Genomic DNA, 25,285 nt, shown 5'->3' with positions numbered 1-25,285 from the left:
TTTCCATTCTACTTCAAACATCAACCATACGGAGGTGCCTGGATGGCTCAGTCAGTTAAGTGTCTGACTCTAGGTTTCAGCTCAGGTCATGTCTCAAGGTTCATGATATTGAGCCCTGCATCGGGCTCTATGCTGACAGCTTGGAGCCTGCTTAGGACTCTCTCTCTCTCTCTCTCTCTCTCTCTCTTCCTCTCTCCCTCTCTCTCTGCCTCTCCCTCACTTGTAGTTGCATGCTTTGTAAATAAATAAATAAATAAATAAATGTTTATTTTATAATAAGTTACTTTATAAAAAAATAAGGATTGTTTTAACTCTGAAGTTAGAAAACCAAACATTCCACTCTCTAACAACCTCCTAGATTCATTGGGAGGAATTATGCCGAATTATCTAAGAAGGGAAAGACACTCCAAAAGCTAGCATTCAAGTTTCTATAAGAGGAATTCCAAGAAATAGATTGTCATTTTTTTTTTCTTTTTCAAAGATTTTATTAAAGGTCTTTACAGAGCAAAATCCAGATTCCAGATCCACCTGCCAAGGAAACCTTGTTATGCTGTGGGTACTGTCTGCAGCATGGCAGGCCTTTCTGGCCTCCCACCCTTTTGTTCTGAGACGCGGGTGGTAGGCAGTATCTCATCTTTGGATTCTACAATGCTCACATGATCAGGCAGGGGCTCCTTAGGGCCAGCTTCTTAGGGCCAATCTCACCATCTGGGTCCCAAGGAATCATGAACTTCACTTTGATACCCAGTACACCCTGTCTGAGCAGCACATAGTACACAGCAGTGTCAATGTAGTAGTTAACAGAATCCCCACTGTGAATCATTAGGCCATCCACAAACATCATGGATTTAGCCCTATGTCCTTCAAGTGTCCCAGACACTACGACCTCACAGCCTTTGGCCCCAGTCTTCATGATGAACCACAGCACACCATAGCAGGCCCTCTGCACAGCAAGGCCTCCTAGTAATGTGTGAAGCAGAGACTGCCTGGACACTGGGACACAGATCTCTTGCGGCCACCTTTTCAGCATAAAGCTCTACACTGCCCTCAGGGAAATCAAACCTCTTCTGAACCAAGGGGTCAATTCCCAGATCCACCAGCACTTCTCACCAGAAACACTCTGAGTCCTGATGGCCAAGACCATGATTTCTGTCCTGGTTAATGTAACTCAGACCTCAACCCCAGAGTAGCCATGTTCAGCCAGCTCCTGAGTGAGAAACTCATTCAGTTCAGCTTTAAAGATGCCATCTGCCATAGACTTCCTCTTCTTGGAAATGTGCATCACCATCTTGCCACCGTGCACTGCTGATAGAAATAGATTTTCTGAATAAAAAAATATAAACACATTCATATTTAATAAACAATGCTTAATTGCTCTCTAAAAACAGGCTGTAATATATATTGCCACCAGGAGTGCATAAGAATTCTTTCCAAACCCCTGACAATTGAGTATTAGCAATCTTTTTTTTTCACTTTTTATTTTAGTTTTTTTAAATGTTTTATTATTTATTTTTGAGAGAGAGAGAGAGAGAGAGACAGAGCTTGAGGAGGGGAGGGGCAGAAAGAAAGGGAGACACAAGATCTGAAGCAGGCTCCAGGCTCTGAGCTGTCAGCACAGAGCCCAAGATGGGGCTCGAACTCATGAACTGTGAGATCATGACCTGAGCCAAAGTTGGACGCTTAACCGACTGAGCCACCCAGGCACCCCTAACTTTTTATTTTTAAGTAATTTTAGATTTATGAAAGAATGCAACAATAATACTGAGTTTGTGTATACTTCTCATCCTGTTTCCACTAATGTCAACATCTTGCATCACCATGTTATATATCTATAAAACTAAGAAATTAACATTAGTACAATGTTATTAATTAAACTGCAAAATGTATTTGGATTTTACTAGCGTTACTACTAATGTCCTCTTTTGTTCCAAGATCCCACCCAGAGGACCATACTACTTTATTTTTTAAGTTTATTTATTTATTTGGGAGTGGGGAGCTTGAGCAGGGGAGGGGCAGAGAGAGAGAGAAAGAGAGACAGAGAAGTCCAAGCAAGCTTCACGCTGTCAGCACAGAGCCCAACTTGGGGCTACATCTCATGAACCATGAGATCATGACCTGAGCCAAAATCAAGAGTTGGATGCTTAACCAACTGAGCCACCCAGGTTCTCCCACATTGCACTTAAATTAGCAATCTTTTTAACCTGTGCAACCCATGTGATAAAAGAAAAAAAAAAAAAAGACAAGAAAAGGAGAGAAACAGAGAAAGAAAAAAAATTTAAATAGCAAATTGCTTTTTTGATTTGCATTTAATAAATGTGAAAGAAACTGTTACTTGTTTTCCAATACCTATTAACCTTTCTTCAAAAATAAAAGCCCCAAATTTTGACCAGACACAAGTTTTTCAAGAATAGATACTACATTACCTAACTTTCTCAAAGTTATATGTGGTTACATAATTAAGTTCTGCCAATGGGATGCTAGCAGAAAAGGTATGTGCAACTTCCAGGAAATTACATGAAATAAATTATTTCTTCTTTTCATGTCTTCTTTTTTTTCTTGCCTAATTTTAGGGCTGAATAGAACCTCCAGTACACTGTTGAATAAAGGTAGTGAGGGTGTGGGGCACCTGGGTGGTTCAGTCAGTTAAGCGTCTGACTTCAGCTCAGGTCATGATCTCACGGTTCATGGGTTTGAGCCCTGCATCGGGCTCTGTGCTGACAACTCAGAGCCTGGAGCCTACTTCAGATTCTGTGTCTCCCTCTGTCTCTACCCCTCCCCTGCTCAGGCTCTGTCTGTCTCTCTCTCTCTCTCAAAAATAAACATCAAAAAAAATTTTTTTTAATTAGTGAGAGTGCACTTCTGTGTCTTGTTCTTGATCTTAGGAAGAAAGCTTTTAGTCTTTCACTATTGAGTCTGATGTTAGCTGTGGGTTTTCATAGATGCCCTTTATCACATGGAAGAACTTCTTTTCTGTTACTAGTTTACTGATTGTTTTCATTTTGAAAGAGTTTTGAGTTTTTTTAATGCTTTCTCTGTATCTATTGAAACAATCATGTGTTTTTTGTACTTTTGTAATTTTATCAGTATGGCATAGTACATTGATTGATTTTCATATGTGGAACCAACCTTACATTACTGGCATAAATTCCATTTAGTCATGGTGTATATGTTACTGGATTCAGTTTTGCTAGTATTTTGTTGAGTATTTTTGTATTATGTTCACAAGGGATATTGCTTTGCTATTATTTTTTTGTACATAAAGAATCTTTATTGTTTATGAGCTGCTATATTAACATCTATAATATTTTTCTCTATGTCTTAAAGGCACACATTGTAAATTACTGTTGGCCTTAACTCTAACAAATTTGAATCTTCACATGATATGCCATCTTGTTAAAATACCTGTGTTACATAATCCATCATGTTTTTCGTTTTGTTCTATGTTCAATTCGAGATATTCATGCATTAGTATGCATATTATAAGAATAATTATTTCATAATAGTTACAATCACAGACAGCCTTAATGTAGCATTTTGTCAAAACATATTCTTAATGTTCACAATGATCTTCAACTAATCAAGCTGAACATGACTGTATAAGTGCCATCAACAATAATTATATAAAGCAGATTTATATGTAAAAATGGTCCTTCAAACTACTCCTACAAAAGGTGGTGAAGTAAGCAGCAAAGTGTTATGTGACACTTTCTATATGAAAGAGGAACAAACAGGAAAACAAAAGACAGCAAACACCAAATATGGAGACCTGAATTTCAGTCCAAGCTTTGCCACTGAATTTCTGTGTTACCTTTAAAAAGTCAACTTGATCTCTTTGAACTTCTAATTCTTTCTTTTTTTAATTATTTTTTTATTTTTTTAGTGTTTATTTTTGAGAGAGAGAGAGAGACACAGAGAGACAGAGAGCAAGGAAGGGAGGGGCAGAGAGAGAAAGGGAGGCACAGAGTCCGAAACAGGCTCCAGGCTCTGATCTGTCAGCACAGAGCCCAACGCAGGGCTCTTACTCACGAACAGTGAGATCATGACCTGGGCCAAAGTTGAATGCTTACCTGAATGAGCCACCCAGGAATGCCTCCGATTCTTTGTTTCTTTCTTTTTCTTTCTTTCTTTTCTTTCTTTCTTTCTTTCTTTCTTTCTTTCTTTCTTTCTTTCTTATTAATTTATTTGAGAGAGAGACAGAGCATGAGCAGGGGAGAGGAGTAGAGGGAGAGAGAGAATCTTAAGCAGGCTCCACACTCAGCATGGAGCCCAATGCAGGGGGCTTGATCCCATGACCCTAGGATCATGACCTGAGCTGAAATCAAGAGTTAGGCACTCAAACAACTAAGCCCACCAGGCACCCCAAGCCTCTGATTCTTCATTTAGAATCTGGAGATGATAATAATAACTACTCTAGTTAAATGGTGTTGAGAAGCCGATGACAAAGGACTCTATTTCCAAAATTACTGCAAAAAAATGGTAAAAAAAATAAATAAATAAAAATCCAAGAACTAGGATGACATGTAATGCAAATAATGATGTAAAATAAAAGGAAAATAAAAGTTGTAATTAAATATTAATAATTATTGACATTGAAATTGTGGAATTTAATACAAGTATTAAGCAAGAATAGGTAACCAGAAGAGTCATAATTCTAAAAGATTATAACCAAACCCAAGAGAATTGGTGGTAAAGAAATTGGTGTGTGGGGAGTGTAAAATAAGAAAAATGAAAACAAAAATTGAATTGTCTTATTTGGTTTGGAAGAGGTTATTGACCCTGATTGTTTTGTTAAGAAGCCAGGAAAATACAAAACTGTTTGTTATAAATCTAAGGATAATAGATCTGATTCACAAAAGGTAGTTGAACATGTGAATTGCCTTTGTACCCTCCCCAAATTTCACTGAAATCACAGAATAAACATAAAAATAGAAATAAGTCCATTAAACCATAGTATTGTTGTAAACCCAGGAGGAGTGTCACAAACTTTTGAGGGTTATCAAGGGATTTTGACAGTTATGGGAAGGTAGGCTCTGATTGCCAACAAAATTCACCAAACTAAGGAGCTAATAATTTTTCCCAGGTGAAAGAAAGGAGTTACTGAAGTGAGATTTTCCTTAAAAGTGTCTGTATAACCCTCAGATGAGAGATAATGAGGCCTTTGAAGAGGGCTAAGACTTGGACAACCGGTTGGATAATTCACTAAAAGGAAAAAACCACACAACGATCCTGTTTCCAGAGAAGCTGAAAACAATGTTTCTCTCCAGAATAAAAGTTCAAGTTCAGTTCTATTAAGCAGGAAGTCTGACTCCAGAAATTTTCAGAATGGGTACCAGGTTTATAAGAGAAAGAAAGATAGTGAGTCCACTATCAACTGCCAAAAGAAATGGAAAAATTTAGCATTATAAACTACTAATAAACCACAAAGGACAGCCTACTCATTCACATGCACCTTCCCTGTACCACCAAACTTCTTCCCACCCACTATAATCATAAGAGCAAAGACATCTATAAACAGAACTTGTATCCATTATCTATTTTCCAGGTGAACAGGGCTTCTTATTTAGGCAAGGTATATAAATTCTGGCTACCAATACCATGCAATCTATGTATACAGACATATGAGCAAACAAGATTAATTAAGTATTAAAGTATTTAAGTATAAAAGTATTATACTTAAAAAAGTATAAGTATTAAAATATAAAATATTAATTAAATATTAAATCTAACAACATGAGAGGAACTTTTAAAAACCTTTAAAACAATTCTGTAATTCAGAAATATCAGGGCTCCTACATACATTATGAGATTTAGAAAGTAAAAGGGAGGCAGAGGCCATCTTCTGTTAGCTGTAGAAGCACCAAAACAAGCTCCATTCACATTCTGGCAGAATCTACTCACCAGCTTCAAAGGGATAAACTTACAGTGGAGCAGCAGTTCTGGAAAAAGGTTAGTGGCAATAATTGCACTCATTTTCTCACTTCTACATCACAGCTACAATTGTATGACCTTCAAACTAAAAGTCTCATTGGATCCCTGACTTTCATTCTTCCAGGCTTTCAAATGATTTTGTATGCACCAAATTTCGTTTCAGAGTAACATACCTAGACTGGTTTCTATTTCCTCTACTAAAATCTTAAGATGTTCAGAAAAGAAAGAAATAAAACCTCAAAATGGGAATCTAAGGTTTATTATTTGATGTGGTGTGGGTCAAAAGACAGTGATAATTTTTTTAAAATGTGTATTTATTTATTTTGAGAGACAGAGAAAGCACATGCATATGACTGTGGGACGGGCAGAGTGAGAATGTGTGATAGGGAGAGACAGAATCCCAAGCCAACTCTGCACAGTCAGTGCAAAGCTCAATGTGGGGCTTGATCCCACGACCCTATCATGACCTGAGCCAAAATCAAGAGTGGACACTTAACTGAGTCACCCAGGCACCCCAACAGTGATGATTTTATTACCAGTGGAAAATAAGACATCAGTATTCCCAGGCATGCATGGTAAAAGAGTTACTTATATTACCACATGTAATCACATGGAATAAGGTGCCAGTTGAAGGCCAGCGTTTGGTAAAAAGTATTTGTTATGATAGAATGCTAAGATGTAAATAAGAAATACTGAGCTGGGTTGTAGCCAGAAGAAGCCAGAAGCTAGCTGTCATTTATGATCCCAGAAAGCCCATGGATCATTTTATTTTGCCATAATTAATATTTTCAGAGATATTCAAGAGAAAGCAATATTGATGAAGAAAAGATTGTGCTTAAATTTCTGAACTTCAGGAGAATTCTTAATGTTCTCATAGAGAAAGGAGAGAATATAGACAAAGGAATAGGAATCAGATTCAAATCAGAATTCCCAACTGCAACTTTGAAGGTCTGGGAAATTCTAAGATCATTTTATGTTTTGTAAAAGGGTTCATTGATAATCATTCTTTTCAAACATACTGACCACAGGATTTTCTTTAAGAATTTAGGCAGCATGGATCTACTATAGTATTACATGAATAAAAACTTTCTACATATTTAATGAATACATAATAGTAAAAATATTTTAAGTTAATTTTCACAGATAGTATGTAGGCACAGTAAAAAAATTTTAAATGCACAAAAGAGTACCATGAAAATAAACTATCAGCTTATCTTTGTACCCTAGCCAGTCAGTCATCTTTCTAGATATAACAAGATTACCTTTTTTAAAAAAGGCACTTAGCTCAGGGCTGAGTTTTTATAACAGCTTTATTGAGATATAATTCACACCCCATAAAACTCACCCTTTCTGGTGTAAAATTCAGCAATTTTTAGCATATTCAAAAGTTGTACAACCATCCACCACTATATAATTCTAGAACATTTACATTACTCCACAAAGAAACCTCATACCCAATAGTAGTTACTCCTCATCTCCCCTATTCCTAGTCTTCACAATCACCAATTTACTTTATGTCTCTATGGATTTGCCTATTCTAGGTATTTCATATAAATGGAATAAAAAATGTGTTATCTCATGTGTCTGGATTATTTTATCAAGCAGTGTTTTCATGGTTCATTCACATAGTAACATAGCTTTTTTTTAAAACTCACATGACACCAGGAGTTAAGATGGCAGAGAAGTAAGGGAACCACAGTTTCCCTCCTCCCTCAAACACAGCTGTATTGAGGTCAGAACACTTGGAATGCCCGGGAATGCAGGCTGCGGAGTGGCAGAAAAATCTCCACAGGTGCAAACAGACAGCTTGGCGGGACAGAGGTGCGTGTTCGTGAATTGGGAGAGATAAAACTGGTGGTTCTGGGCACGGATGGGAGGGGACCCCGTCTGTGGAGAGACAAGAGGAAGAGAAAGAGAAGCTGTGGAACTGTAGTATTTTATTTGGACAAGAGAAAAAACTCTTCAGACCATGGACTAGGGAACAAAAAATATGGAGAGAGCCAGTTTCTACTTTGCAAACAGCCTTAGGAGATAAAGATCGGAGTTTTCAGGGGTGTGCAATTTTCTGTGGACTGGAGTGGGCCATGTGCAGGTGCCCGCGGTGGGGAAGGGGACCCAGCACAGGTATGCCGTGGTGATCTCAGGGGCACCCTGGGAGAAAACAGTCCCCTCCCTTGAGTACTGTGGGAAGAGGGTATACTCCAAGGACAAAAGACTCTCTAAGCACCAGCCAGAGGCCCTTTGTCATCTGGGCAGAGTGGCAATACCCCAGAACCAGGTCATGGAGCAGAATCCTTTAAGACATCAGGTTTTGAATCCTAGCCCAGTGCCGAAGAGGCACGGGAGACTGGAACAGGGCAAGCTGCCTGCTGGCACTACACTGTGAGTGCTACCTGAACAGCATGGTTTGAGACACCAGGTCTGGGGAGGAGAGACTGAGGTGTCACCATTTTTTTTCCCTGTCACAAACATGGTGGGGTTTCAGGGAACAGGACAGCAGCCCTCAGTGGAGGTGGGACACACTTACACCAAACCATGCCCCTCCATGCCTGGTAACTGCTTATCTATGGAGTGAGACTGATACTGACTGAACCAAACAGCCTCTCAGACCAGCACAGCCTCTAGTTCCAGGCACCAACAGACAACTGCCCTGTGGTTTTGTATGGTTTCTTCAAGGAGCAAATCAAAGCACACCTGGTAGAAGGTCCAAAAAATCCACCACTGTGGGGAATAAGTTTAGGAATTCCCAAGCTTGCACCAATGGGTTAACAGGGCTAGAGCAGAAAGCAGCCACAGGGCTAAAGTGCCCCCAGCATAGAACAAAGCAAAGAGCACGAAACTGCTTCCACAGGACAAAAGCTTCCACAGGACAAACGCGTCTGAGAATAGGTAAACAGAACACAGAGCAGAAGTGCCCCCAGCAGAGCTGAAAGGTAAATAGTGAGAAAGACCTCCAAAGCAGGGTGAAATTGCCTGGAGCTAATTAAAAAAAAAAAAAAAAAGTGCCTTGTTGACCCTGAGGCAGCATGCTCTATCCATCTTATCTAAGTTAAGATAAACAGACACAGCACCTGGTGCCTGCTGTAAACAGCCATCTGCTCAGCACCAGAATTTTGTTTTGTATTGACCCAAACCCCTAACACCACATATCTTAGAAAACCCCTTTCTCTCACAAACATGAGTTCATGATCACCGTTTTATTGTCTCTTTCTGCACATCCATCATGTTTGAAAGCCTTCTGATCCTAATAAATACAGAGCAAGGACCCTTACTCAGGGCTCTTGTCTCCTCCTGGACATTAGCCTTTCTCGTATTCAATTCTGCATCTGCTCTCTTATTGGACAAGAGAGAACTCCAAACTCAAAGTCTGCAACACACCACTATGAGCAGTGGGATAGAACAGCTAAAGACGCAACAACAGAGTGCATGCAACACACTCCAAAAGTACTTCCTGAAGTGCCAAGCCCTGGAAAGTGTATGATCTCTTTTTAATATAGTAGTACTCACAGGTGCAGGACACATAACAAGCTATTAAAACACATAAAGGACAGAAACCTAGCCAAAATGATGAAATGGAAGAATTCTCCTCAAAAAAAATTCCAGGAAGAAATGACAGCCAGAGAATTGCTCAAAAAAGATATAAGCAATATGTCTGAACAAGAATTTAGAATAATAGTCATAAGACAAAATCTGTGCTTGAAAAAAGCATAGAAGACAGCAGAGAACCTATTGCTGCAGAGAACAAGGACCTAAGAAACAGTCACGAATTCAGAAATGTTGTAAGTGAGGTGCAAAATAAACTAGATGCAGTGACAGCAAGGATAGAAGAAGCAGAGGAGACAATAGGTGAAATAGAAGATAAAATTATGGGAAATGATGAAGCCGAAAAAAAAGAGGGAAAAGAAATGACTAGACAATGAGGAGAGAATTAGAGACCAAAGTGATTCAATGAAACAAAATAATATCCATATCAAAGGAGTTCCAGAAGAAGAAGAAGAGGGAGAGAAAGCGGCAGAAAGTTTATCTGAACAAATTATAGCTGAGAACTTCCCTAACCTGGGGAAGGAAACAGATATCCAAGTCCAGGAGGCATAGAGAACTCCCTTCAAAATCAATAAAAACAAGTTGACACCATGACATATCATAGGGGAACTGGAAAAATACAAAGATAAAGAGAATTCTGAAAGCAACTAGGGACAAACAGGCCATAAACTACAAGGTTAGATACATAAGGGTAGTAGCAGACCTGTCCACTGAAATTTGGCAGGCCAGAAGAGAGTGGCAGGAAATATTCAATGTGCTGAATAGGAAAAATATGCAGCCAAGAATCCTTTATCCAGCAAGGCTGTCATTCAGAATAGAAGGAGAGATAAAGGCTATCCCAGACAAACAAAAACTAAAGGAGTTCATGACCACCAAACCATCCCTACAGAAGATCCTAAGAGGGACTCCGTGAGTGGAAAGCAGCAAAGACTACAAAGGACCAGAGACATCACCACAAGCATGAAACCTACAGATAACACAAGACACTAAATCCATATGTTTCAATAATCACTCTGAATGTAAACGGATTAAATGCCCCAATCAAAAGATATAGGGTATCAGAATGGACTGAAAAAAAAAAAAAGATCCATCTATATTCTGCCTATGAGAGACTCATTTTATACCTGAGGACACCTGCAGATTGAAAGTGAGGGGATGGAGAACCATCTATCATGCCACTGGATGTCAAAAGAAAGCCAGAGTAGCCATACTTATATCAGACAAACTAGATTCCAGAACAAAACTGTAACAAGAGATGAAGAAGGGCATTATATCATAATTAAGGGGTCTATCCATCAAGAAGAGGTAATGATTGTAAATGTCTATGCCCCCAGTGGAAATACCCCAAAATATAAGTCAATTAATAACAAACATAAATAAATGTATAGATAATAGTACAGTGATTATAGGGGATTTAATACTTCATTTAAACAATGGATAGATAATCTAGGCAGAAAATCAATAAGGAAACAATGGCTCTGAATGACACATTGGACCAGATGGACTTAGCAGATATATTCAGAACTTTTCATCCAAAAGCAGCAGAATACACATTCTTCTTGAGTGCACATGGAACATTCTCCAAAATAGATCAAATACTGGGTCACAAAACAGCCCTCAACAAACATAAAAGGATTGTGGGATGGGCTAAATGGGCAAGGGTCATTAAGGAAGACACTCGTTGGGACGAGTAGTGGGAGTTATATGTAGGGGATGAATCACTGGATTCCAGACCTGAAATCATTATTGCACTATATGCTAACTAACTTGGATGTAAATTTAAAAAACACACAAATATAAAAGGATTGAGATCATACCATGCATATTTTCAGATCACAATGCTATGAAACTTGAAATCAACTACAAGAAAAAATTTGGAAAGCCCAAATACATAAAGGTTAAACAACATCTGTTAAAGAATGAATGGGTGAGCCAGGAAATTAAAGAAGAAATTAAAAAATATATGGAAACAAATGAAAATGAAAACACGACAATCCAAACCCCATAGGATGCTGCAAAGGCAGACATAAGAGGAAAATACATTGCTATCCGGGCCTATCTCAAGAAGCAAGAAAGGTGTCAAATACAGAACCTAACCTCATATTTAAAGGAACTAGAAAAGCAGTAGCAAAAAAAAAAAAAAAAAAAAAAAAAAAAAAAAAAGCCCAAAGCCAGCAGAAGAACAAAAATAATAAAGATTAGAGCATAAAGATTGTTTATTTAAACAATATAGAATCCAGAACAAAAACAAAAACAAAACAAAACAAAAACCCAGTAGAACATATCAATGAATCTAAGAGCTAATTTTTTTGAAAAAGAATAAACAAAATTGATAACCCCCTAGCCAGGCTTCTCAAAAAAAAAAAAAAAAAAAGAGAGAGAGAGAGAGAGAGGACCCAGATAGATAAAATAATGAATGAAAGATCAGAGATCATAACCAACACCACCAAAATAAAACAATTATTAGAGAATACTATGAAAAGTTTTATGCCAACAAACTGAACAATCTGGAAGAAATGGACATATTCCTAGACACCCACACACTACTAAACCTCAAAAGGGAAAAAATAGAAAATTTGAACAGATAACCAGCGAAGAACTTGAATCAGTTATCAAAAATCTCCCAAAAAATAAGAGTCCTAGGCCAGATGGCTTCCCAGGGGAATTCTACCAGACATTTAAAACAGAGTTAATACCTATTCTTCTCAAGCTATTCCAAAAAATAGAAACAGAAGGAAAGTTTCCAGACTCATTCTATGAAGCCAGCGTTACCTTGATTCCCAAACCAAAGACCCCACTAAAAAGGAGAATTACAGGCCAATATCCCTGATGAACATGGCTGCAAAAATTCTCAACAAGATACTAGCAAATCAAATGCAACAGTATATTAAAAGAATTATTCACCATGATCAAGTGGGATTCATTCCTGGGCTGCAGAGCTGGCTTAATATTCGCAAATCAATCGTGATATATCACATAATAGAAGAAAGGATAGGAACCATATGATTCTGTCACTGCTGACAAAATACAGCATCCTTTCTTGATAAAAACCTTCAAGAAAGTTGGGATAGAAGGAACACACCTTAACATCATAAAAGCCATATATGAAAGACCCATCCCTAATGTCATCCTCAATGGGAAAAAAACTGAGAGCTTTCCCCCTGAGATCAGGAACACGACAGGGATGTCCACTCTCACCACTGTTGTTTAACAGTGTTGGAAGTCCTAGGCCCCAGAAATCAGACAACAAAATGAAATAAAAGGCATCCAAATTTGCAAAGAAGTCAAATTTTCACTTTTTGCTGACATGATATTCCACACGAAAAACCTGAACGACTCCACCAAAGACTGCTAGAACTGATAACATGAATTCAGCAAAGTTGCAGGATATAAAATCAATGTACAGAAACTGGTTGCATTTTCCACAAAGACATGGAAAAAAATTCCATGCTCATAGATCGGAAGAACAAATATTGTTAAAATATTGATACTACACAAAGAAATCTATGCATTCAATGCAATCCCAATCAAAATAGCACCAGCATTCCTCACAGAGCTAGAACAAACAATCCTAAAATATGTATGGAGCCACAAAAGACCCCGAATAGCCAAAGTAATGTTGAAAAAGAAAACCAAAGCTGGAGGCATCACAATTCCGGACCTTAGCCTGTACTACAAAGCTGTAGTCATCAAGACACTACGGTATTGACATAAAAACAGACACTCAGATCAATGCAATAGAATAGAGAACCCAGAAATGGACCCACAAATATATGGCCAACTAATCTTCAACAAAGCAGCAAAGAGTATCCAATGGAATAAAGACATCTCTTCAGCAAATGGGATTGGGAAAACTGGACAGCAATATTCAGAAGAATGAACCCAGACCACTTTCTTACATCACACATAAAATAAACTCAAAATGGATGAAAGACCTAAGTGTGAGATAGGAAGCCATCAAAACTCTAGAGGAGAAAAAAAGCAACCTCTTTGACTTTGGCCTCAGCAACTTCTTACCTGACATATCTCTGAAGGCAAGGGAAACAAAAGCAAAAATGAACTATTGAGACCCCATCAAGATAAAAAGCTTCTGCACAGCAAAGGAAACAATCAACAAAACTAAAAGGGAACCAACAGAATGGGAGAGGATATTTGCAAATGACATATCATATAAAAGGTTAATATCAACAATCTATAAAGAATTTACCAAACTCAACACCCAAAAACCAAATAATCCAGTGAAGAAATGGGCAGAAGACATGAATAGACAGTTTTCCAAAAAAGACATCCAGATGGCAAACAGACACATGAAAAGATGCTGAAAGGGGCGCCTGGGTGGCTCAGTTGGTCGAGCGTCTGACTTCAGCTCAGGTCATGATCTCACAGTTGATGGGTTCGAGCCCTGCGTCGGGCTCTGTGCTGACAGCTCAGAGCCTGGAGCCTGCTTCAGATTCTGTGTCTTCCTCTCTCTCTGCCTCTCCTCTGCTCATTCTCTGTCTCTCAAAAATAAATAAAAATGTTTAAGAAAAGAAAAAGAAAAGATGCTGAACATCACTCATCACCAGGGAAATACAAGTCAAAACCACAATGAGATACCACCTCACACCTGTCAGAATGGCAAAAAATTAACAACTCAGGAAACAAAAGATATTGGTGAGGATGCAGAAGAATTGGGAACCCTCTTGTACTGTTGGTTGGAATGCGAATTGCCACTCTGGAAAACAGTATGGAAGTTCCTCAAAAAATTAAAAATAGAACTACCCTATGACCCAGCAAGTGCACTACTAGGTATTTATCCAAAGGATACAGGAGTGCTGTTTCAAAGGGGCACACGCACCCCAATGTTGATAGCAGCACTATCAACAATAGCCAAATTATGGAAAGAGCCCTGATGTCCATCAACTGATGAACGGATAAAGAATATGTAGTATATATATGCCTTGGAATACTACTTGGCAATGACAAAGAATTCAAATCTTGCCATTTGCAACAACATGGATAGAACAAGAGGGTATTATGCTAAGTGAAATAAGTCAGAGAAAGACAGATATCATATGTTTTCACTCATATATGGGATTTGAGAAACTTAACAGAAGACCATAGAGGAAGGGAAGGAAAAATAAGTTACAAACAGAGAGGGAGGCAAACCATAAGAGACTTTTAAATACAGTGAACAAACTGAGGGATGATGGGGGTGGGGGTTTGGGGCCATGGGGAAAATGAGTGATGGGCATTGAGGAGGTATGAGCACTGGATATTATATGTAAGTGATGAATCACTGGGTTCTACTCCTGAAGCCAAGACTATATTCCATGTTAGCTAACTTGACAATAAATTATTAAAAAAAAAGCTAACATGATACTATGAAATGTTATCAGTATTTGTTTTGTATGAAGATAAAATTGAGAGGTGAGTACTTCAATATTTGCTATAATAGCTATTTATTAGACATATCTGTTAGACAAGCTAATGTATTTAATTATTTTTCAGTGCATATGAATGGCAGTCTTAGGAGCTGTGTTTCACAAGGGGCAAGTCCCAAGAAAGCAGAGCAGATGGGCAAAGACAGCATCAGTGAAGCAACATCATAAAATGTACAATACTGGATGTTAGAGAGACAAATAAGGTTAGTTAGAGACAGGTTTCATGTCATCAACTCAAAAGGTGGAGAAGCTTTCAAACAAACAAAAATGCATAAACACCTTCTGTTCTTTTTTAATCCATCAGATCTTTAAGTAACAAATCATAAGAAAATTCCCTAACATTGTTGTTTCTAAATCTATACAATTCATTTAAAAAAATTAATGGAAAATATAACAGAGAAAAGTGAAAAATAAATAAAGATCAAAGGATCATCAAGAAGCAAACGCCTTTCTAAACACCATGCCAAGACCAAAGAAGTCTCTCTTGAGCCCCCTCAATTCATACTGCCTACTTCCTATAAAGTTAGTCATTATCCTGAGTCTAATACTGTTTTTATATTTTACATAAATGGACTCACACAGTATGTTTTGTTTTATTTCTGGTTTCTTTGACTAATATTTTTTGTGTGTGTGAGAATCATTTATGTTGTGTCTATTTGTAGTTCATTTGCAGTGTGGAAGCACATGCTTGAATGTACTACATTTACTTATTCATTTGCCCTTGAAAAATATTTTTGCTCTTTCCAGTTCAAGGTTATTCTAAATAATTATTCTATATGCATTCTTTTTTATGTCTCTTGGTGCACATAAGCACACATCACTGTTGGGTTATCTCAGAGTGAAATTACTGTATCACATAGTATTCAAATATTCAACTTTAGTACAAAAAGGCAAGCAGATTTTCAAAATGTAGCACCAATTTATACTCTCATCAGCAATGTATTTAGGTCTGGTTTTCTTTTCTTCTATATGGTACTTAAAGAGAGTCTTGACTCTTTAGTTTGATATCTTATATAAGATTTGAAACAGTCTTTGTTATTATACCTCCAATTTTTTCTCCCTAATCTCCTAGTCATCTCTAGGACTTCGATTTCATGGATCTTGGATGCTCTCTATGGAGTATATGTCTTGCACTATCTCCATTTTGCTTAACAGTTCTTTTTTATTCTTTTCCTCTTGTGTTTTACTATAAGTATCTAGGACAAACAAGGCTGTACCTTCAACACTTTACTTGGCAATCTCCTCAGCTAAATATCCAAATTCATCATTGACAAGTTCTACTTTACATCCAAATAGGACCATCTTTCCTCCAATGTCCAATAACATGTTCCTCATTTCTCTGTTACCAGAAACACCTTTAATATACATATTTCTACCAATATTCTGTTTGTATTCTCTAAGATGACAGAAGCCTTCTCTACCATGCTCCTCACTTCCATTTGAACCCTCATCAGAATTGCCTTTGATGTCCATATTTCTGTCAACTGTGTCTTCAAGGCAATCTAGGATTTTTCTATCATGCACTTCAAAATTCTTTTAGCCTCTACCCATACCCAATTCCAAAGGCATTTCTTTTTTTTTTAGGTATTTGTTACAGAGGCAACTCACTTCTGGTACCAAAATCTGTCTTAGTTTTCAAAGTTTACCATAAAAATAATTAAAATTAGTGGCTTAAAACAGTAGGAATTTATTTTCTCACTGTTCTAGGGGTCAGAAATCTGAAATCACGAGGTTGACAGGGGCACACTTCCTCCAAAAACTCTAGGAGAGATTCTTTCCCTGAGTCTCCCAGTTCCTAGTGGCTCCTGGTGTTCCTGGGCTTGCGGTAGCATAACTCCAATCTCTGTCTCTGTCTTCACATGGACTTCTTTGTGTGTCTGTGTCTTCCCTTCTTTTCTTAAAAAAAAAAATTAGTCATTGGATTTAGGGCCTATCCTAATCAAGTCTGACCTTAACTAATTACATCTGCAATGACCCTAAGTCCAAATAAGTTCATATTCTGAGGTTTCAGGTGTTCATGAATTTTCAGTGGACTTTATTCAATGCTCCACACTAATGTCTTTGAAAAGAAAAAAGATAGTCTGGATTGTCTGAATAACCTAGTCTGCCAATCTTGGAAGTGAAAGTCTATGAACAGTTTCTAAATTAAGTAATTTTAACTCATAACATTTCACTAGAGCCCCACATTTTGAGAGATCTTATAGTTCTTGGATAAAACTGTTGTAATTAGACTGGCTGGGATTAAAGAAAACATGGATGGACTATTCTTATTAAGTTTTATTATGAGGTTAATGCTTGATTTGAAATGTGAATTTGGAAGGTTCTTTTTCCAAAGTTATGGTTCAAATTTAATAGCATAGAAATTATCTACACCTTGAAGGTTTGCTAGCTATTATGGACTGAATGTTTGTATGCTCCCCCCAGTTTATATGTTGAAGCCCTACCCTCCGATGTGATAGTATCTGGAGATGGGGGCTTTGAGAGGTAATTAGGTTTAGATGAGATCATGAGGGTGGAGCCCCAATGACAGGATTAGTGTCCTTATAAGAAAAAGAGAGGCCAGAGCTTGCTCACTCTCTCTGCCAAGTGAGGATGGCCTCCATCTGCAAGCCGGGAAAAGCATTCTCACTAGGGACCAAATCTGTTGGCACCTTAATTTTGGACTGGTGAATGCTTTTATATTTATAGATGTTATTAAAGACCAACAAAAGTAGTTTGCTTTCTGTAGATGAGTAACACACCTTGACTGTCTTACCTTATGGATACATCAACTCTGCAGCCCTATTACAGGTACTTGATCATCTCTTTATTCCACAGAAATTTATGTTGGGCAATTACATGGATGGTATCATGCTGATTGGGCTGAGTAAGAAAGAAGTAACTAGTTAGGACATAGGTAAGATAATTATATGCCAGATATGTTGGGAAGTGAATCTGACCAAAAATCAGGTTTCTGCCACCTTAGTAAAATTTCTAGGGTTCCAGTGGTCTGGGTCTGGGACATGTCAAAATAGCCTTTTTTTAATGTTTATTTTATTATTTTTTTTAACGTTTATTTATTTTTGAGACAGAGATAGAGCATGAACGGAGGAGGGGCAGAGAGAGAGGGAGATACAGAATCTGAAGCAGGCTCCAGACCCTGAGCTGTCAGCACAGAGCCCAATGCGGGGCTTGAACTCACAAACATGAGGTCATGACCTGAGCCGAAGTTGGATGCTTAACCGACTGAGCCACCCAGGTGCCCTGAGATAGCTCTTTCAAAGAGAAGAACAGATTACTGCGTTTGGTTCCTTTTATCACAAAGATCATTTCTACTATGTGTGCCTCTTTGGATCCTGGAGTCAACATTTACCTCATCTGTGTGCTACTCTGATCCATTTACTGAGCAACTTGAAAAGTTGCTAGTTTTGGGCAGGGTCCTGCAACAGGTCTGGGCTGCCTCACGAATTGTTCTTCAACTAAGATGGATAACTTAGTAGATCTGTTGGTGCTTGAAGCAAATTACCATGCTACCTCAGTTACCCATCATGAACTGGGTCTTATCTGATCAACAAAGCTATCAGATTGAATATGTACAGTAGCATTTCATCATCAAATGGAAACCACCACCAGATGGATTTGAGCAGGTCCTGAATATGTAAATTGCATATCCATGTTCTATACTCTCCTCTCAACCTGAACCTATGGTATGTAGCATTCCCTATGACCAATTAACTAAGGCTTACTTGAGCCTAGTTTACAGATGGCTCTGTATAAAATGCTATCAACATTCCAAAGTAGTGAGTTGTTAACACTTTAGTCCCACTCTGAATTGATCTTAAAGCACAGTGGTGAAAGATAATACTGCATGGTTTTCTTACTATTTTCCCTAGTTATCTACTAGTAAAATTATGACTTACCTGCAATTTACCTGCAACAAGTTACTCTGAAACTGTGGTTTTACTGATCTAGAAGTCATGATTTCAAGGGAAGAAAGCTCTATTACTCTAGTAGCTTGGGTGGTTGATTTTGATTAGCAAGGGTTAATTGGGATAAGTCAGCTCAATGAGAGCAAGGAGGAGTATGTCTGGAATGCATGAGATTCCCCTAGGGCATTGCCTTACTATTCCTTTTCTTGTCAAATTCCTCCTTCAGTTTCCATATTCTTGAACTAGGTTTATATCTAATCCTGTGACAAAGGGCTCTAGAAACAGGGTCCCTATGTCCTCATGGGTTCCACCCATCCCCACAGGTTCTAATGTATCTTTGCTTCTACACTTCATGTTCCTCCTCTCCTGCCTCCCCTGTTGATTTCAGACTACAGTAAGACACTGTATGATGTCTTATTGCTTATAATAAATTCCTTATTATATATGTATATTTCCTAGAAGTTCTGTTTCTCTGGCTAAACCCTGACTGACTTGATCTAACTTTTCTGTCCTGACTCCTCTCTCCTGACCTGGTCCTGATTTTGTTCACATTCTCTAGGGTTTTAGCATTGACCCTTTTTTCTTGTTACACTTTCCTTCATACACATTATTCATGGACAAGCTCATCAGTTCCTAATAACTCACTTATATCTCCTTTCCTTTTGAAGTTTACCTTTAGACCAAACCGCTCTCTTGAGCTGAAGAGAGATGTTTCTGCCAGCCTTCAGAGTATCTCTAGTTGGATATTTCATAGGCATCCTAAACTTAACATTTCCAAAGATGAATGTATATTCTTGATCTTGGTTAGGACACTATATACCCAGTAACCTAAGTCATCTATCAGTGTCTATTATAGCACATATCATAGAGCTTTGTAATAATTATACCCCTAGCTCCACTAGACTTGAAGATGCTGAAGGACAGCAGTGTTCTTCTAATCCTAACCACTCAGCGTGAGGAACAATACATACTGGGCACTTAATACATGTTTAATAAATGAATAAATCGCGGGGACCCTGGGTGGCTCAGTAGGTTAAGCATTGACTGTTTATTTTGTCTCAGGTCACGATCTCACAGTTCATGGGTTTGAGACCTGCGTGGGGCTTTGTGCTGACTGTGCAGAGCCTGCTTGGGATTCTTTCTCTCCCTCTCTCTCTGCACCTCCCCTGCTTGTGCATGCGCATGCTCTCTCTCTCAAGATAAATAAACATTGAAAAAAATGAATGAATAAATGGATTCATAGAGAAGATAGAAATTTCAGAGAGATAATAAATAAAAACACAGAAGAATACAACATAGCTATTCTAAATAATTTCTAGTGTGAAGATCTAGGTGTATGGTATAATTTTCCAAAAATTTTAAATATGCAGTTTTCCTAAAATATTATTTAACCATAAGGTTTCAGTAAAAATACATGCCAGTTTTAAACTGTTCGAGTTTCTTTACTTTTTAGTATTCATTGAATTTTGTACATAAAGTTCTTCAGGTATTTAATTTAAACTAATGACAGTATGTGAAGCTATGAGATTCATAACAGTGGAAGTAAACTTTCATAAACCAAAATGTTTTCATTTTTCTAATAGAAATTTTATAATTAAATACAGCTTATGCTAAGTAACCATAATACTAGTGGAAGAACATATTTATTTTTAGATTAAGGATAGCTACAAAATCTTCATTACCAAGAGAAGGTATAATTTGTATTTGTGTTATCAGAAAAACAACCACAGTTGTCAACTTATCTGGTAGAAAAATAATTAAATGCCTAAATGCAAGCAGAGTAAAAAAATATAAGATTCTGCCTTCAATTTGCATTAATATAATCATATTCCACGGCTCACTTACCAAATTATTCCTCTCTAAAGAAGCTATTTCTTTACTGTCACACATTAATAACAACACACAATCACTATACCTTCCAGAATTTTCTAGGCTCGAATTTTCAGAGAAACTAGGCAAGAAAAATAACTTTTTGGAGGGTGCTATTGATATACTGCTTAGACTTTTTTAGAGCTATTCACAGTATAACTTACATTTAATTTAGACAACTAGTATTTATACTTTTTTGTATTTTAAAATTATTCACAAAACTAAATCAAAGTCAGAGTCTTTAATCTACCGGTGATGGTTCTTTTAGCATTATTTAGACTACTTTTATTTGATTCCAACCAACTCTATCCACCAGTGCCCATAGTCACAATTTTTTTTAGTCATACCTCCTTCTTCTTCTAGACTTAATTTCAGTCACCTTGATCCTGTCAGGCTTTAGTGAGAGAGCTACACCCTTATCTCTTTGTCCAGACCTTCAAATTGTTCAGTTGAGAGGATATACTGAGACACTTTAATTTATTGAGATGTTTTAATAAGGGTGTGATGGCTATACTCCTGATTGGGTCATTATCTTGAGATTTTAATTGATCTTTTTGGCTAAACATTAGTCTCTTATACAGGTAGAGATAATATCAGCTATATCCTCTACCTCTACAAGTCTCTAGATTTCTAGATGCTCCATTCCTTGTCACTGCAGCTTGCAAACCCACCGATTATTTTCTGAGCCCATCTCTTTATTGTACTTGCTTGTAAACTGTTGCCAATAGTACCTGGCACATGTGGCTAACATATCCTTTGGCTGCCATTTCACTGAAATCGGAGTTTATGAGGGTCATTAACTGCCTTCCAATTGAGAACAATTTCATCAAATGTTCTAGCACTGTATAACTTAAATTTCCATACTTCCAGTCTCTGGTAACATTTACCTTGTTACCTGTTGCTGTCACCTGAATCCAATGCCACATATTTTAGGATTTTTATTATATTACTATATATAGTATAGTATATACTATATATATATATATATATACTCACTTTCAGTGCCACCTCATTTCAGTGCCACCTCATTTTCAGCGCCAAATTCTTTATTAGAGTAGGTTAAGTCAGGCTGCAGTAAAAAAACTACTCTCAAATCTAGTGACTTGCAGCCATAAAGTCTTATTTCTTATTCTCAATATATGTTCATTTTATGTCGGCAATGTCTCTGCTCCAAGTAATTTTCACTTGATCTTAGCCAAAAGGCCGAGAAGTGATCTGCTCCAAGTAATTTTCACCCTAACACCTGAGCTTCTATCTAGAACACTGTAGATCTTGTGGCAGAGAGAAAAGAAAGAACATGGCAGATTTCAGCTCTTAAAGCTTCTGCTTGTGCATGACACAGCTTACATGTTATGCATTCCATTTGCTAATAAAGGAAGTCATCCTATCAAGCATGACACTGAGGCAAGTGAGTGATACCTCTTCCAGGGAGAGGCAACAGGTATTTGTATAGAATAAAATCTACCACACATACCAAAACTACTTCTAAAGCTAAAATGTATTTTTATAATATGTATCCTCCACTATGGATTCTTTTCCTTGATTGTCTCTTCTATTCTTCCAATCCCTGATTAAAATATAGGCCACAGACTCTTTCCTCTAACTTTAATATGCATAATTCAAACTTTTATACTTTGACATTCTGGTTAATATGTAATGAAATTTATATTTTGCAACCTTGCTTTGTTAAAATTTCCAAAGGCATCACTTGTCTACCTATATTTTTGTTACCTCTAAAACTGGATTAATGACAAAAAAGTGAGTCACAAGATTTTACTTTCTTATTAACAGTGGTATTCATGTATACCTATTTACTTATTATCACTTATCATTAAAAATAAAATATTGCAAGAAGAAATTTTCCTCCTTCCAATTCTTTGCTGAAAGCCCACCTACACTTATTGCTGTTAGGTTTCTGTGTTTACTTTTAAATATTTTCCATGATTTTTGTGCCGATTTTTAAAAATATAGCCACATTCCTCACCACTGTCTATAAAGTCAATGTGAGAGTCCTTTGCAACCTCTCTCATCTCATTTTCTTTTCTCCTTTTATATGGATCAGCCACATTGGCCTTGGGTTTTGTTTTGTTTTTTAATCTCAAAACCATTGCCTTTGACAATTGGAACATTCTTCACCCATATCATCACCAGGTTACCTCCTTATTTAAGTTTCAGCTCAGATTTTACCTCTTCAGAGGGACCTCCCTTGTCTTTTCTCACTAAAGTAACATTCTTTCCTCCAGTCCTGCATGTCTTTCTCCCTTATCTTATATTTTAAAATATAAGTAAAATACTATAATATATAAGTATAAATATACTTTTTATATAATTTAATATTTATATTATATATATTTAAGTAGGCTCCATGCAACATGGGGTTTGAATTCATACTTAATATGAATTCATACTTAATATTATATATACTTAATATCTTATATAATTTAGTATTTATATAATAAATAAATAAATATATATAAGTAGGCTCCATGTAACATGGGGCTTGAATTAACACTTAATATGAATTCATACTTTTTATATACATACTTAATATGAATTCATACTTAGTATTATATACACTTAATATTTTATACAACATATATTATATAAATATAATATTTATATAATATTAATATTATATATAAATATAATAATATAATATAATTATATAATTATATAAAATTATAATAATTATAATAATTATATTAAATTATATAATATAATAATATTAAATATAATATTTATATAATATATATATATACTTAAGTAGGCTCCATGCAACATGGGGCTTGAATTCATGACCCTAGGATCAAGACCTGAGCTGGGATCGAGAGTTAGATGCTCAACCAACTGAACCATGTAAGTGCCCCTCTTATTACTATATTTTATTGGTTTATCACTATCTAAAATTATCTTAATTTTTTATGGTTTTTCTTTCCAACTTCCATGTAATCTCCTTTAGGACAAAACAATGTTCTCATTCAGCGCTTTCTCCCAGATTAGAAAACTGCCTGGTGCTGAGTAGGTACTTATTATAAGATTTACTGAATGAACGGACGAAACAGCAGTCTTCCTAAGCTTCCTAACCTATCATCTTAATCACAATTTATCTTTTTACTGGTCCACCTTGTTGGCCTTATTTCCTCTACCCAACATTGCATGTTGGAATTCCTCAGCTCCATGTCCTTTGTCCCCTTTGTTACCTGCTACTTCGCTCCCTAAGCAATCTCATTCAGTCATATGGTGTCATTTCCCATGAATAAACTGAGCCCTAAATATATTTGTGTAGTCTAGATCACTTTTCTGCCCTACAGAAATCTACTTGTATTTTACATAAATACTTATCCATCATTCTCTATTGTTTCTCAATAACTCTATTGACACTATTGTTTCTCAATAACTGGCATCAACATCCAAACAGCTGGTCAAAACTGAACTTCTGAAATTATCCTGAGCTGCTTCTCCCCATTTCCCCATATTCAACCAATCACCAAGTTCTGTTGGTGCTACCTCTTAAATATCTCTAGAATCCTTTCTTCATCATATTTCCCACACCGGTCAAAGCTACTATTATCTCACAAGGACTACTACCGTGGCCCTGGACCAGTCCCTCCCCTTTCATGCTATCTCCTCTAATCCATTCTTCATAGACAAAGCAATCATTGAAAACTAAAGCAACTTTTTTTTTTTTTTTGCATAACTTTCTAATGGTCTCAGCATAAAACCCTTAATGTACTGGTGCAGCAGATCTGATTCCCACCTTGCTCTCCCTCTTCAAGTTCCTACCACGCCACACCTCCTACACTTCCTCAGAGTATTTCAAGTTTCAGGCTGTCACACTTATCACTATTTTGTACAGCGGCATTATCCGTTTTCACGTGTTTGCTTCTCTTTAAGCCTGACGTTGCTTTTTCAGAGAAGCCCTTTCCTAAGTCTTTCTTCCCAGTCCCAAACACTTGTGATTTGATTCTTTAAACTATGCAGGAGATTGGAAAGGGTTCACACTGTCCCCAGAGACCCCTGACTTTCAGATGTAAAAAAACCCAAAAACCAAAAACCAAAAAGGAACACACACAACAGATAAATGAAAATTGTGTTAGAGTACTGGAAAAACTATGTGTAGGAACACGACCACTGAAAACATTTTAAAAATTAATTTCGAGTCTAGGGAGAATGTACAGTGGCATGGCACCTAACATTAAATCGAGGGCCAGGACCTGGGGATCTAGAGATTACGTTGACAGGACTATTGCCATCTTTAAGCCATTTACTAGCTCTAAACTTCTGCCCGTAAGCGACAATCTAAGACAGGAAGCAGCTGCAGTCTTTTTAAACCGCAGTCGCTGACCTTAGCAGCAAGAGACTCGACCTGCCCTCCCAGCGCCTGACACCCAGCAGCCACAGGCGCCGCTCAGCTCCCTCAGCGCCCGTCAGGACCCGCAGGCGCGCGCCAAGCACGCGCGCCCCAAGGGCCTCAACGCGCGGACCCAAGAAGACCCCGCCCACCCCATGTCTCAACGAGTGTTTTCCCGAGAAAGTGCCTGTTTAGTCAATCAAAGTGTTCTAGTTTCGACGCAAAATTTTACCAGCTAGAAGCATATATACGACAGGAACGAG

At 37.4% G+C, this 25,285-nt stretch overlaps 1 pseudogene; it reads right to left on the bottom strand.

The window, feature by feature from the left end:
- Window positions 1-504: 504 nt before the first annotated feature.
- LOC122213480 lies at window positions 505-25,094 on the bottom strand (annotated as a pseudogene).
- Window positions 25,095-25,285: the final 191 nt, after the last annotated feature.

Source organism: Panthera leo, chromosome A2, assembly GCF_018350215.1.
Source record: "Panthera leo isolate Ple1 chromosome A2, P.leo_Ple1_pat1.1, whole genome shotgun sequence".
Taxonomy (NCBI): domain Eukaryota; kingdom Metazoa; phylum Chordata; class Mammalia; order Carnivora; family Felidae; genus Panthera; species Panthera leo.
Note: the sequence above shows the minus strand (reverse complement) of the source record. Positions and strands in the feature narration are given on the sequence as shown.